This window comes from Pantherophis guttatus, chromosome 6 (assembly GCF_059756535.1).
Source record: "Pantherophis guttatus breed Tessera chromosome 6, ASM5975653v1, whole genome shotgun sequence".
Classification (NCBI taxonomy): Eukaryota; Metazoa; Chordata; class Lepidosauria; order Squamata; family Colubridae; genus Pantherophis; species Pantherophis guttatus.
In genome coordinates, this window is record NC_142068.1 from 7,381,605 (window position 1) to 7,394,936 (window position 13,332).

The 13,332-nt window shown below is 57.7% G+C and overlaps 1 protein-coding gene and 11 non-coding genes across 13 annotated transcripts in view; all 12 read left to right on the plus strand.

Moving 5' to 3' along the window:
* VWA5B2 (von Willebrand factor A domain containing 5B2) overlaps nt 1-13,332 on the plus strand; it is a 115,581-nt gene that overhangs the window by 20,851 nt on the left and 81,398 nt on the right. The gene's annotated exons all lie outside the window — the stretch shown is intronic.
* LOC148113008 (5S ribosomal RNA) lies at nt 471-589 on the plus strand. Its single transcript, XR_015728684.1, has one exon. It is a non-coding gene; the product is annotated as a 5S ribosomal RNA (ribosomal RNA).
* On the plus strand, nt 1,726-1,844 carry LOC148113009 (5S ribosomal RNA). The gene has a single exon (XR_015728685.1). It is a non-coding gene; the product is annotated as a 5S ribosomal RNA (ribosomal RNA).
* Nucleotides 2,981-3,099, plus strand: LOC148113010 (5S ribosomal RNA). Its single transcript, XR_015728686.1, has one exon. It is a non-coding gene; the product is annotated as a 5S ribosomal RNA (ribosomal RNA).
* On the plus strand, nt 4,236-4,354 carry LOC148113011 (5S ribosomal RNA). The gene has a single exon (XR_015728687.1). It is a non-coding gene; the product is annotated as a 5S ribosomal RNA (ribosomal RNA).
* Nucleotides 5,491-5,609, plus strand: LOC148113012 (5S ribosomal RNA). Its single transcript, XR_015728688.1, has one exon. It is a non-coding gene; the product is annotated as a 5S ribosomal RNA (ribosomal RNA).
* Nucleotides 6,746-6,864, plus strand: LOC148113013 (5S ribosomal RNA). Its single transcript, XR_015728689.1, has one exon. It is a non-coding gene; the product is annotated as a 5S ribosomal RNA (ribosomal RNA).
* On the plus strand, nt 8,001-8,119 carry LOC148113014 (5S ribosomal RNA). The gene has a single exon (XR_015728690.1). It is a non-coding gene; the product is annotated as a 5S ribosomal RNA (ribosomal RNA).
* On the plus strand, nt 9,256-9,374 carry LOC148113015 (5S ribosomal RNA). Its single transcript, XR_015728691.1, has one exon. It is a non-coding gene; the product is annotated as a 5S ribosomal RNA (ribosomal RNA).
* Nucleotides 10,501-10,619, plus strand: LOC148113016 (5S ribosomal RNA). Its single transcript, XR_015728707.1, has one exon. It is a non-coding gene; the product is annotated as a 5S ribosomal RNA (ribosomal RNA).
* Nucleotides 11,756-11,874, plus strand: LOC148113017 (5S ribosomal RNA). Its single transcript, XR_015728702.1, has one exon. It is a non-coding gene; the product is annotated as a 5S ribosomal RNA (ribosomal RNA).
* LOC148113018 (5S ribosomal RNA) lies at nt 13,001-13,119 on the plus strand. Its single transcript, XR_015728692.1, has one exon. It is a non-coding gene; the product is annotated as a 5S ribosomal RNA (ribosomal RNA).

Sequence of the window (13,332 nt, forward strand, 5' to 3'; positions counted from 1 at the left end):
GAACTGAGACGTCCTCTAAAAAGAGAGAAACCGCTTAAGTCGGGGTTTTAATTCCACCCTTCTTCTGCCGGCCTGCGCCAGTGACCAAGGTCTGGTTGGCAGCTGGCCTTTGCTCTCTGTTTGGCCAGAGTGTGGACGGCCTGCCCTGCAGGGCGGAGTGTGTGGCAGCTGCATTTTGCCTGCAGGTTCCATCGGAATGGAGCCCGGGAGCGACCAGCGGCCCGGCTCGGGAGCCGACCATGAGGCGTCCAGGCTTGCTAGGTTGAGGGGAGAAGGATGGAGTGGTGGGAAGAGCCCGAGAGGCACATCCCCAGAGCCGGTGTGTGCGGTAGAGACAGGCTGGGCGGCAGGCAAAGGAGGAGGGATGGGCCTGTGGGAATGCGATGAGACCCTGGCTCGGATTCCCTACGAGGGCTTGAACAGGGGGCGCTGCGGGTTGCTTAAAGGCAGCGGCAAGCAGCTTGAGTGCCGTCTACGGCCATACTACCCTGAAAGCGCCCGATCCCGTCTGATCTCGGAAGCTAAGCAGGGTCAGGCCTGGTTAGTACTTGGATGGGAGACCGCCTGGGAATACCGGGTGCTGTAGGCTTTTGCCCCCTTTTGCTGCCACTTTAAGTCTTTTGGTGCCGCTTGCAGCCTGGCCAACGGAAGGCAACCCTGCTTGCCCCAGCCCCGGCCCCGCCTGGGTCCCCCCCTCCCCAAGATACTCGATAGCCGCCCAATCAATCAAAGCTCGAAAGCTAAGTTTTGTGACAGGCAGGTAGTCCTTGGCTTACCACCGCAATTCAGCCCTAAGTTTCCCTTTTCCAAGCAAGGCGGTTGTGAAGTGAATTGCATCTTTGCCACAGTGGTGACCAGAATCCCTGCCGTGGCCAAGTGAATCATCTGTCGTTAAGCGAGCCTGCTGGCCGCATTGGCTTTGCCTGTCGGACGCCCACTGGGAAGATTACGAAGGAGCATCGCACGACCCTGGGACGGTGTAATTTTCATCAAGACGTGCCAGTCGCCCACCCTCGAATTTGGATCGCCCGGCCGTGGGGATGCTGCAACGGTCATAGGTGCGAACAACGGTCATGCGGCCCTTTTTACAGTGCCCATGGGCATTTCCAAGGTCGCTAGGTTAACGGTTTCAGCTCAAGGGCTATCTGTTTATATATGTGCGTGCACCTGTAGCTGCCTCTACCCGTGTCTATGTGTATGAATTCCGGAAAGCGAAAGAACGTTTTCGAAAACTAAAACCTATAGCCGACAAGAAGAACTGAGACGTCCTCTAAAAAGAGAGAAACCGCTTAAGTCGGGGTTTTAATTCCACCCTTCTTCTGCCGGCCTGCGCCAGTGACCAAGGTCTGGTTGGCAGCTGGCCTTTGCTCTCTGTTTGGCCAGAGTGTGGACGGCCTGCCCTGCAGGGCGGAGTGTGTGGCAGCTGCATTTTGCCTGCAGGTTCCATCGGAATGGAGCCCGGGAGCGACCAGCGGCCCGGCTCGGGAGCCGACCATGAGGCGTCCAGGCTTGCTAGGTTGAGGGGAGAAGGATGGAGTGGTGGGAAGAGCCCGAGAGGCACATCCCCAGAGCCGGTGTGTGCGGTAGAGACAGGCTGGGCGGCAGGCAAAGGAGGAGGGATGGGCCTGTGGGAATGCGATGAGACCCTGGCTCGGATTCCCTACGAGGGCTTGAACAGGGGGCGCTGCGGGTTGCTTAAAGGCAGCGGCAAGCAGCTTGAGTGCCGTCTACGGCCATACTACCCTGAAAGCGCCCGATCCCGTCTGATCTCGGAAGCTAAGCAGGGTCAGGCCTGGTTAGTACTTGGATGGGAGACCGCCTGGGAATACCGGGTGCTGTAGGCTTTTGCCCCCTTTTGCTGCCACTTTAAGTCTTTTGGTGCCGCTTGCAGCCTGGCCAACGGAAGGCAACCCTGCTTGCCCCAGCCCCGGCCCCGCCTGGGTCCCCCCCTCCCCAAGATACTCGATAGCCGCCCAATCAATCAAAGCTCGAAAGCTAAGTTTTGTGACAGGCAGGTAGTCCTTGGCTTACCACCGCAATTCAGCCCTAAGTTTCCCTTTTCCAAGCAAGGCGGTTGTGAAGTGAATTGCATCTTTACCACAGTGGTGACCAGAATCCCTGCCGTGGCCAAGTGAATCATCTGTCGTTAAGCGAGCCTGCTGGCCGCATTGGCTTTGCCTGTCGGACGCCCGCTGGGAAGATTACGAAGGAGCATCGCACGACCCTGGGACGGTGTAATTTTCATCAAGACGTGCCAGTCGCCCACCCCCGAATTTGGATCGCCTGGCCGTGGGGATGCTGCAACGGTCATAGGTGCGAACAACGGTCATGCGGCCCTTTTTACAGTGCCCATGGGCATTTCCAAGGTCGCTAGGTTAACGGTTTCAGCTCAAGGGCTATCTGTTTATATATGTGCGTGCACCTGTAGCTGCCTCTACCCGTGTCTATGTGTATGAATTCCGGAAAGCGAAAGAACGTTTTCGAAAACTAAAACCTATAGCCGACAAGAAGAACTGAGACGTCCTCTAAAAAGAGAGAAACCGCTTAAGTCGGGGTTTTAATTCCACCCTTCTTCTGCCGGCCTGCGCCAGTGACCAAGGTCTGGTTGGCAGCTGGCCTTTGCTCTCTGTTTGGCCAGAGTGTGGACGGCCTGCCCTGCAGGGCGGAGTGTGTGGCAGCTGCATTTTGCCTGCAGGTTCCATCGGAATGGAGCCCGGGAGCGACCAGCGGCCCGGCTCGGGAGCCGACCATGAGGCGTCCAGGCTTGCTAGGTTGAGGGGAGAAGGATGGAGTGGTGGGAAGAGCCCGAGAGGCACATCCCCAGAGCCGGTGTGTGCGGTAGAGACAGGCTGGGCGGCAGGCAAAGGAGGAGGGATGGGCCTGTGGGAATGCGATGAGACCCTGGCTCGGATTCCCTACGAGGGCTTGAACAGGGGGCGCTGCGGGTTGCTTAAAGGCAGCGGCAAGCAGCTTGAGTGCTGTCTACGGCCATACTACCCTGAAAGCGCCCGATCCCGTCTGATCTCGGAAGCTAAGCAGGGTCAGGCCTGGTTAGTACTTGGATGGGAGACCGCCTGGGAATACCGGGTGCTGTAGGCTTTTGCCCCCTTTTGCTGCCACTTTAAGTCTTTTGGTGCCGCTTGCAGCCTGGCCAACGGAAGGCAACCCTGCTTGCCCCAGCCCCGGCCCCGCCTGGGTCCCCCCCTCCCCAAGATACTCGATAGCCGCCCAATCAATCAAAGCTCGAAAGCTAAGTTTTGTGACAGGCAGGTAGTCCTTGGCTTACCACCGCAATTCAGCCCTAAGTTTCCCTTTTCCAAGCAAGGCGGTTGTGAAGTGAATTGCATCTTTGCCACAGTGGTGACCAGAATCCCTGCCGTGGCCAAGTGAATCATCTGTCGTTAAGCGAGCCTGCTGGCCGCATTGGCTTTGCCTGTCGGACGCCCGCTGGGAAGATTACGAAGGAGCATCGCACGACCCTGGGACGGTGTAATTTTCATCAAGACGTGCCAGTCGCCCACCCCCGAATTTGGATCGCCTGGCCGTGGGGATGCTGCAACGGTCATAGGTGCGAACAACGGTCATGCGGCCCTTTTTACAGTGCCCATGGGCATTTCCAAGGTCGCTAGGTTAACGGTTTCAGCTCAAGGGCTATCTGTTTATATATGTGCGTGCACCTGTAGCTGCCTCTACCCGTGTCTATGTGTATGAATTCCGGAAAGCGAAAGAACGTTTTCGAAAACTAAAACCTATAGCCGACAAGAAGAACTGAGACGTCCTCTAAAAAGAGAGAAACCGCTTAAGTCGGGGTTTTAATTCCACCCTTCTTCTGCCGGCCTGCGCCAGTGACCAAGGTCTGGTTGGCAGCTGGCCTTTGCTCTCTGTTTGGCCAGAGTGTGGACGGCCTGCCCTGCAGGGCGGAGTGTGTGGCAGCTGCATTTTGCCTGCAGGTTCCATCGGAATGGAGCCCGGGAGCGACCAGCGGCCCGGCTCGGGAGCCGACCATGAGGCGTCCAGGCTTGCTAGGTTGAGGGGAGAAGGATGGAGTGGTGGGAAGAGCCCGAGAGGCACATCCCCAGAGCCGGTGTGTGCGGTAGAGACAGGCTGGGCGGCAGGCAAAGGAGGAGGGATGGGCCTGTGGGAATGCGATGAGACCCTGGCTCGGATTCCCTACGACGGCTTGAACAGGGGGCGCTGCGGGTTGCTTAAAGGCAGCGGCAAGCAGCTTGAGTGCCGTCTACGGCCATACTACCCTGAAAGCGCCCGATCCCGTCTGATCTCGGAAGCTAAGCAGGGTCAGGCCTGGTTAGTACTTGGATGGGAGACCGCCTGGGAATACCGGGTGCTGTAGGCTTTTGCCCCCTTTTGCTGCCACTTTAAGTCTTTTGGTGCCGCTTGCAGCCTGGCCAACGGAAGGCAACCCTGCTTGCCCCAGCCCCGGCCCCGCCTGGGTCCCCCCCTCCCCAAGATACTCGATAGCCGCCCAATCAATCAAAGCTCGAAAGCTAAGTTTTGTGACAGGCAGGTAGTCCTTGGCTTACCACCGCAATTCAGCCCTAAGTTTCCCTTTTCCAAGCAAGGCGGTTGTGAAGTGAATTGCATCTTTGCCACAGTGGTGACCAGAATCCCTGCTGTGGCCAAGTGAATCATCTGTCGTTAAGCGAGCCTGCTGGCCGCATTGGCTTTGCCTGTCGGACGCCCGCTGGGAAGATTACGAAGGAGCATCGCACGACCCTGGGACGGTGTAATTTTCATCAAGACGTGCCAGTCGCCCACCCTCGAATTTGGATCGCCCGGCCGTGGGGATGCTGCAACGGTCATAGGTGCGAACAACGGTCATGCGGCCCTTTTTACAGTGCCCATGGGCATTTCCAAGGTCGCTAGGTTAACGGTTTCAGCTCAAGGGCTATCTGTTTATATATGTGCGTGCACCTGTAGCTGCCTCTACCCGTGTCTATGTGTATGAATTCCGGAAAGCGAAAGAACGTTTTCGAAAACTAAAACCTATAGCCGACAAGAAGAACTGAGACGTCCTCTAAAAAGAGAGAAACCGCTTAAGTCGGGGTTTTAATTCCACCCTTCTTCTGCCGGCCTGCGCCAGTGACCAAGGTCTGGTTGGCAGCTGGCCTTTGCTCTCTGTTTGGCCAGAGTGTGGACGGCCTGCCCTGCAGGGCGGAGTGTGTGGCAGCTGCATTTTGCCTGCAGGTTCCATCGGAATGGAGCCCGGGAGCGACCAGCGGCCCGGCTCGGGAGCCGACCATGAGGCGTCCAGGCTTGCTAGGTTGAGGGGAGAAGGATGGAGTGGTGGGAAGAGCCCGAGAGGCACATCCCCAGAGCCGGTGTGTGCGGTAGAGACAGGCTGGGCGGCAGGCAAAGGAGGAGGGATGGGCCTGTGGGAATGCGATGAGACCCTGGCTCGGATTCCCTACGAGGGCTTGAACAGGGGGCGCTGCGGGTTGCTTAAAGGCAGCGGCAAGCAGCTTGAGTGCCGTCTACGGCCATACTACCCTGAAAGCGCCCGATCCCGTCTGATCTCGGAAGCTAAGCAGGGTCAGGCCTGGTTAGTACTTGGATGGGAGACCGCCTGGGAATACCGGGTGCTGTAGGCTTTTGCCCCCTTTTGCTGCCACTTTAAGTCTTTTGGTGCCGCTTGCAGCCTGGCCAACGGAAGGCAACCCTGCTTGCCCCAGCCCCGGCCCCGCCTGGGTCCCCCCCTCCCCAAGATACTCGATAGCCGCCCAATCAATCAAAGCTCGAAAGCTAAGTTTTGTGACAGGCAGGTAGTCCTTGGCTTACCACCGCAATTCAGCCCTAAGTTTCCCTTTTCCAAGCAAGGCGGTTGTGAAGTGAATTGCATCTTTGCCACAGTGGTGACCAGAATCCCTGCCGTGGCCAAGTGAATCATCTGTCGTTAAGCGAGCCTGCTGGCCGCATTGGCTTTGCCTGTCGGACGCCCGCTGGGAAGATTACGAAGGAGCATCGCACGACCCTGGGACGGTGTAATTTTCATCAAGACGTGCCAGTCGCCCACCCCCGAATTTGGATCGCCTGGCCGTGGGGATGCTGCAACGGTCATAGGTGCGAACAACGGTCATGCGGCCCTTTTTACAGTGCCCATGGGCATTTCCAAGGTCGCTAGGTTAACGGTTTCAGCTCAAGGGCTATCTGTTTATATATGTGCGTGCACCTGTAGCTGCCTCTACCCGTGTCTATGTGTATGAATTCCGGAAAGCGAAAGAACGTTTTCGAAAACTAAAACCTATAGCCGACAAGAAGAACTGAGACGTCCTCTGAAAAGAGAGAAACCGCTTAAGTCGGGGTTTTAATTCCACCCTTCTTCTGCCGGCCTGCGCCAGTGACCAAGGTCTGGTTGGCAGCTGGCCTTTGCTCTCTGTTTGGCCAGAGTGTGGACGGCCTGCCCTGCAGGGCGGAGTGTGTGGCAGCTGCATTTTGCCTGCAGGTTCCATCGGAATGGAGCCCGGGAGCGACCAGCGGCCCGGCTCGGGAGCCGACCATGAGGCGTCCAGGCTTGCTAGGTTGAGGGGAGAAGAATGGAGTGGTGGGAAGAGCCCGAGAGGCACATCCCCAGAGCCGGTGTGTGCGGTAGAGACAGGCTGGGCGGCAGGCAAAGGAGGAGGGATGGGCCTGTGGGAATGCGATGAGACCCTGGCTTGGATTCCCTACGAGGGCTTGAACAGGGGGCGCTGCGGGTTGCTTAAAGGCAGCGGCAAGCAGCTTGAGTGCCGTCTACGGCCATACTACCCTGAAAGCGCCCGATCCCGTCTGATCTCGGAAGCTAAGCAGGGTCAGGCCTGGTTAGTACTTGGATGGGAGACCGCCTGGGAATACCGGGTGCTGTAGGCTTTTGCCCCCTTTTGCTGCCACTTTAAGTCTTTTGGTGCCGCTTGCAGCCTGGCCAACGGAAGGCAACCCTGCTTGCCCCAGCCCCGGCCCCGCCTGGGTCCCCCCCTCCCCAAGATACTCGATAGCCGCCCAATCAATCAAAGCTCGAAAGCTAAGTTTTGTGACAGGCAGGTAGTCCTTGGCTTACCACCGCAATTCAGCCCTAAGTTTCCCTTTTCCAAGCAAGGCGGTTGTGAAGTGAATTGCATCTTTGCCACAGTGGTGACCAGAATCCCTGCCGTGGCCAAGTGAATCATCTGTCGTTAAGCGAGCCTGCTGGCCGCATTGGCTTTGCCTGTCGGACGCCCGCTGGGAAGATTACGAAGGAGCATCGCACGACCCTGGGACGGTGTAATTTTCATCAAGACGTGCCAGTCGCCCACCCCCGAATTTGGATCGCCCGGCCGTGGGGATGCTGCAACGGTCATAGGTGCGAACAACGGTCATGCGGCCCTTTTTACAGTGCCCATGGGCATTTCCAAGGTCGCTAGGTTAACGGTTTCAGCTCAAGGGCTATCTGTTTATATATGTGCGTGCACCTGTAGCTGCCTCTACCCGTGTCTATGTGTATGAATTCCGGAAAGCGAAAGAACGTTTTCGAAAACTAAAACCTATAGCCGACAAGAAGAACTGAGACGTCCTCTAAAAAGAGAGAAACCGCTTAAGTCGGGGTTTTAATTCCACCCTTCTTCTGCCGGCCTGCGCCAGTGACCAAGGTCTGGTTGGCAGCTGGCCTTTGCTCTCTGTTTGGCCAGAGTGTGGACGGCCTGCCCTGCAGGGCGGAGTGTGTGGCAGCTGCATTTTGCCTGCAGGTTCCATCGGAATGGAGCCCGGGAGCGACCAGCGGCCCGGCTCGGGAGCCGACCATGAGGCGTCCAGGCTTGCTAGGTTGAGGGGAGAAGGATGGAGTGGTGGGAAGAGCCCGAGAGGCACATCCCCAGAGCCGGTGTGTGCGGTAGAGACAGGCTGGGCGGCAGGCAAAGGAGGAGGGATGGGCCTGTGGGAATGCGATGAGACCCTGGCTCGGATTCCCTACGAGGGCTTGAACAGGGGGCGCTGCGGGTTGCTTAAAGGCAGCGGCAAGCAGCTTGAGTGCCGTCTACGGCCATACTACCCTGAAAGCGCCCGATCCCGTCTGATCTCGGAAGCTAAGCAGGGTCAGGCCTGGTTAGTACTTGGATGGGAGACCGCCTGGGAATACCGGGTGCTGTAGGCTTTTGCCCCCTTTTGCTGCCACTTTAAGTCTTTTGGTGCCGCTTGCAGCCTGGCCAACGGAAGGCAACCCTGCTTGCCCCAGCCCCGGCCCCGCCTGGGTCCCCCCCTCCCCAAGATACTCGATAGCCGCCCAATCAATCAAAGCTCGAAAGCTAAGTTTTGTGACAGGCAGGTAGTCCTTGGCTTACCACCGCAATTCAGCCCTAAGTTTCCCTTTTCCAAGCAAGGCGGTTGTGAAGTGAATTGCATCTTTGCCACAGTGGTGACCAGAATCCCTGCCGTGGCCAAGTGAATCATCTGTCGTTAAGCGAGCCTGCTGGCCGCATTGGCTTTGCCTGTCGGACGCCCGCTGGGAAGATTACGAAGGAGCATCGCACGACCCTGGGACGGTGTAATTTTCATCAAGACGTGCCAGTCGCCCACCCTCGAATTTGGATCGCCCGGCCGTGGGGATGCTGCAACGGTCATAGGTGCGAACAACGGTCATGCGGCCCTTTTTACAGTGCCCATGGGCATTTCCAAGGTCGCTAGGTTAACGGTTTCAGCTCAAGGGCTATCTGTTTATATATGTGCGTGCACCTGTAGCTGCCTCTACCCGTGTCTATGTGTATGAATTCCGGAAAGCGAAAGAACGTTTTCGAAAACTAAAACCTATAGCCGACAAGAAGAACTGAGACGTCCTCTAAAAAGAGAGAAACCGCTTAAGTCGGGGTTTTAATTCCACCCTTCTTCTGCCGGCCTGCGCCAGTGACCAAGGTCTGGTTGGCAGCTGGCCTTTGCTCTCTGTTTGGCCAGAGTGTGGACGGCCTGCCCTGCAGGGCGGAGTGTGTGGCAGCTGCATTTTGCCTGCAGGTTCCATCGGAATGGAGCCCGGGAGCGACCAGCGGCCCGGCTCGGGAGCCGACCATGAGGCGTCCAGGCTTGCTAGGTTGAGGGGAGAAGGATGGAGTGGTGGGAAGAGCCCGAGAGGCACATCCCCAGAGCCGGTGTGTGCGGTAGAGACAGGCTGGGCGGCAGGCAAAGGAGGAGGGATGGGCCTGTGGGAATGCGATGAGACCCTGGCTCGGATTCCCTACGAGGGCTTGAACAGGGGGCGCTGCGGGTTGCTTAAAGGCAGCGGCAAGCAGCTTGAGTGCCGTCTACGGCCATACTACCCTGAAAGCGCCCGATCCCGTCTGATCTCGGAAGCTAAGCAGGGTCAGGCCTGGTTAGTACTTGGATGGGAGACCGCCTGGGAATACCGGGTGCTGTAGGCTTTTGCTGCCACTTTAAGTCTTTTGGTGCCGCTTGCAGCCTGGCCAACGGAAGGCAACCCTGCTTGCCCCAGCCCCGGCCCCGCCTGGGTCCCCCCCTCCCCAAGATACTCGATAGCCGCCCAATCAATCAAAGCTCGAAAGCTAAGTTTTGTGACAGGCAGGTAGTCCTTGGCTTACCACCGCAATTCAGCCCTAAGTTTCCCTTTTCCAAGCAAGGCGGTTGTGAAGTGAATTGCATCTTTGCCACAGTGGTGACCAGAATCCCTGCCGTGGCCAAGTGAATCATCTGTCGTTAAGCGAGCCTGCTGGCCGCATTGGCTTTGCCTGTCGGACGCCCGCTGGGAAGATTACGAAGGAGCATCGCACGACCCTGGGACGGTGTAATTTTCATCAAGACGTGCCAGTCGCCCACCCCTGAATTTGGATCGCCTGGCCGTGGGGATGCTGCAACGGTCATAGGTGCGAACAACGGTCATGCGGCCCTTTTTACAGTGCCCATGGGCATTTCCAAGGTCGCTAGGTTAACGGTTTCAGCTCAAGGGCTATCTGTTTATATATGTGCGTGCACCTGTAGCTGCCTCTACCCGTGTCTATGTGTATGAAGTCCGGAAAGCGAAAGAACGTTTTCGAAAACTAAAACCTATAGCCGACAAGAAGAACTGAGACGTCCTCTAAAAAGAGAGAAACCGCTTAAGTCGGGGTTTTAATTCCACCCTTCTTCTGCCGGCCTGCGCCAGTGACCAAGGTCTGGTTGGCAGCTGGCCTTTGCTCTCTGTTTGGCCAGAGTGTGGACGGCCTGCCCTGCAGGGCGGAGTGTGTGGCAGCTGCATTTTGCCTGCAGGTTCCATCGGAATGGAGCCCGGGAGCGACCAGCGGCCCGGCTCGGGAGCCGACCATGAGGCGTCCAGGCTTGCTAGGTTGAGGGGAGAAGGATGGAGTGGTGGGAAGAGCCCGAGAGGCACATCCCTAGAGCCGGTGTGTGCGGTAGAGACAGGCTGGGCGGCAGGCAAAGGAGGAGGGATGGGCCTGTGGGAATGCGATGAGACCCTGGCTCGGATTCCCTACGAGGGCTTGAACAGGGGGCGCTGCGGGTTGCTTAAAGGCAGCGGCAAGCAGCTTGAGTGCCGTCTACGGCCATACTACCCTGAAAGCGCCCGATCCCGTCTGATCTCGGAAGCTAAGCAGGGTCAGGCCTGGTTAGTACTTGGATGGGAGACCGCCTGGGAATACCGTGTGCTGTAGGCTTTTGCCCCCTTTTGCTGCCACTTTAAGTCTTTTGGTGCCGCTTGCAGCCTGGCCAACGGAAGGCAACCCTGCTTGCCCCAGCCCCGGCCCCGCCTGGGTCCCCCCCTCCCCAAGATACTCGATAGCCGCCCAATCAATCAAAGCTCGAAAGCTAAGTTTTGTGACAGGCAGGTAGTCCTTGGCTTACCACCGCAATTCAGCCCTAAGTTTCCCTTTTCCAAACAAGGCGGTTGTGAAGTGAATTGCATCTTTGCCACAGTGGTGACCAGAATCCCTGCCGTGGCCAAGTGAATCATCTGTCGTTAAGCGAGCCTGCTGACCGCATTGGCTTTGCCTGTTGGACGCCCGCTGGGAAGATTACGAAGGAGCATCGCACGACCCTGGGACGGTGTAATTTTCATCAAGACGTGCCAGTCGCCCACCCCCGAATTTGGATCGCCTGGCCGTGGGGATGCTGCAACGGTCATAGGTGCGAACAACGGTCATGCGGCCCTTTTTACAGTGCCCATGGGCATTTCCAAGGTCGCTAGGTTAACGGTTTCAGCTCAAGGGCTATCTGTTTATATATGTGCGTGCACCTGTAGCTGCCTCTACCCGTGTCTATGTGTATGAATTCCGGAAAGCGAAAGAACGTTTTCGAAAACTAAAACCTATAGCCGACAAGAAGAACTGAGACGTCCTCTAAAAAGAGAGAAACCGCTTAAGTCGGGGTTTTAATTCCACCCTTCTTCTGCCGGCCTGCGCCAGTGACCAAGGTCTGGTTGGCAGCTGGCCTTTGCTCTCTGTTTGGCCAGAGTGTGGACGGCCTGCCCTGCAGGGCGGAGTGTGTGGCAGCTGCATTTTGCCTGCAGGTTCCATCGGAATGGAGCCCGGGAGCGACCAGCGGCCCGGCTCGGGAGCCGACCATGAGGCGTCCAGGCTTGCTAGGTTGAGGGGAGAAGGATGGAGTGGTGGGAAGAGCCCGAGAGGCACATCCCCAGAGCCGGTGTGTGCGGTAGAGACAGGCTGGGCAGCAGGCAAAGGAGGAGGGATGGGCCTGTGGGAATGCGATGAGACCCTGGCTCGGATTCCCTACGAGGGCTTGAACAGGGGGCGCTGCGGGTTGCTTAAAGGCAGCGGCAAGCAGCTTGAGTGCCGTCTACAGCCATACTACCCTGAAAGCGCCCGATCCCGTCTGATCTCGGAAGCTAAGCAGGGTCAGGCCTGGTTAGTACTTGGATGGGAGACCGCCTGGGAATACCGGGTGCTGTAGGCTTTTGCTGCCACTTTAAGTCTTTTGGTGCCGCTTGCAGCCTGGCCAACGGAAGGCAACCCTGCTTGCCCCAGCCCCGGCCCCGCCTGGGTCCCCCCCTCCCCAAGATACTCGATAGCCGCCCAATCAATCAAAGCTCGAAAGCTAAGTTTTGTGACAGGCAGGTAGTCCTTGGCTTACCACCGCAATTCAGCCCTAAGTTTCCCTTTTCCAAGCAAGGCGGTTGTGAAGTGAATTGCATCTTTGCCACAGTGGTGACCAGAATCCCTGCCGTGGCCAAGTGAATCATCTGTCGTTAAGCGAGCCTGCTGGCCGCATTGGCTTTGCCTGTCGGACGCCCGCTGGGAAGATTACGAAGGAGCATCGCACGACCCTGGGACGGTGTAATTTTCATCAAGACGTGCCAGTCGCCCACCCCCGAATTTGGATCGCCTGGCCGTGGGGATGCTGCAACGGTCATAGGTGCGAACAACGGTCATGCGGCCCTTTTTACAGTGCCCATGGGCATTTCCAAGGTCGCTAGGTTAACGGTTTCAGCTCAAGGGCTATCTGTTTATATATGTGCGTGCACCTGTAGCTGCCTCTACCCGTGTCTATGTGTATGAATTCCGGAAAGCGAAAGAACGTTTTCGAAAACTAAAACCTATAGCCGACAAGAAGAACTGAGACGTCCTCTAAAAAGAGAGAAACCGCTTAAGTCGGGGTTTTAATTCCACCCTTCTTCTGCCGGCCTGCGCCAGTGACCAAGGTCTGGTTGGCAGCTGGCCTTTGCTCTCTGTTTGGCCAGAGTGTGGACGGCCTGCCCTGCAGGGCGGAGTGTGTGGCAGCTGCATTTTGCCTGCAGGTTCCATCGGAATGGAGCCCGGGAGCGACCAGCGGCCCGGCTCGGGAGCCGACCATGAGGCGTCCAGGCTTGCTAGGTTGAGGGGAGAAGGATGGAGTGGTGGGAAGAGCCCGAGAGGCACATCCCCAGAGCCGGTGTGTGCGGTAGAGACAGGCTGGGCGGCAGGCAAAGGAGGAGGGATGGGCCTGTGGGAATGCGATGAGACCCTGGCTCGGATTCCCTACGAGGGCTTGAACAGGGGGCGCTGCGGGTTGCTTAAAGGCAGCGGCAAGCAGCTTGAGTGCCGTCTACGGCCATACTACCCTGAAAGCGCCCGATCCCGTCTGATCTCGGAAGCTAAGCAGGGTCAGGCCTGGTTAGTACTTGGATGGGAGACCGCCTGGGAATACCGGGTGCTGTAGGCTTTTGCCCCCTTTTGCTGCCACTTTAAGTCTTTTGGTGCCGCTTGCAGCCTGGCCAACGGAAGGCAACCCTGCTTGCCCCAGCCCCGGCCCCGCCTGGGTCCCCCCCTCCCCAAGATACTCGATAGCCGCCCAATCAATCAAAGCTCGAAAGCTAAGTTTTGTGACAGGCAGGTAGTCCTTGGCTTACCACCGCAATTCAGCCCTAAATTTCCC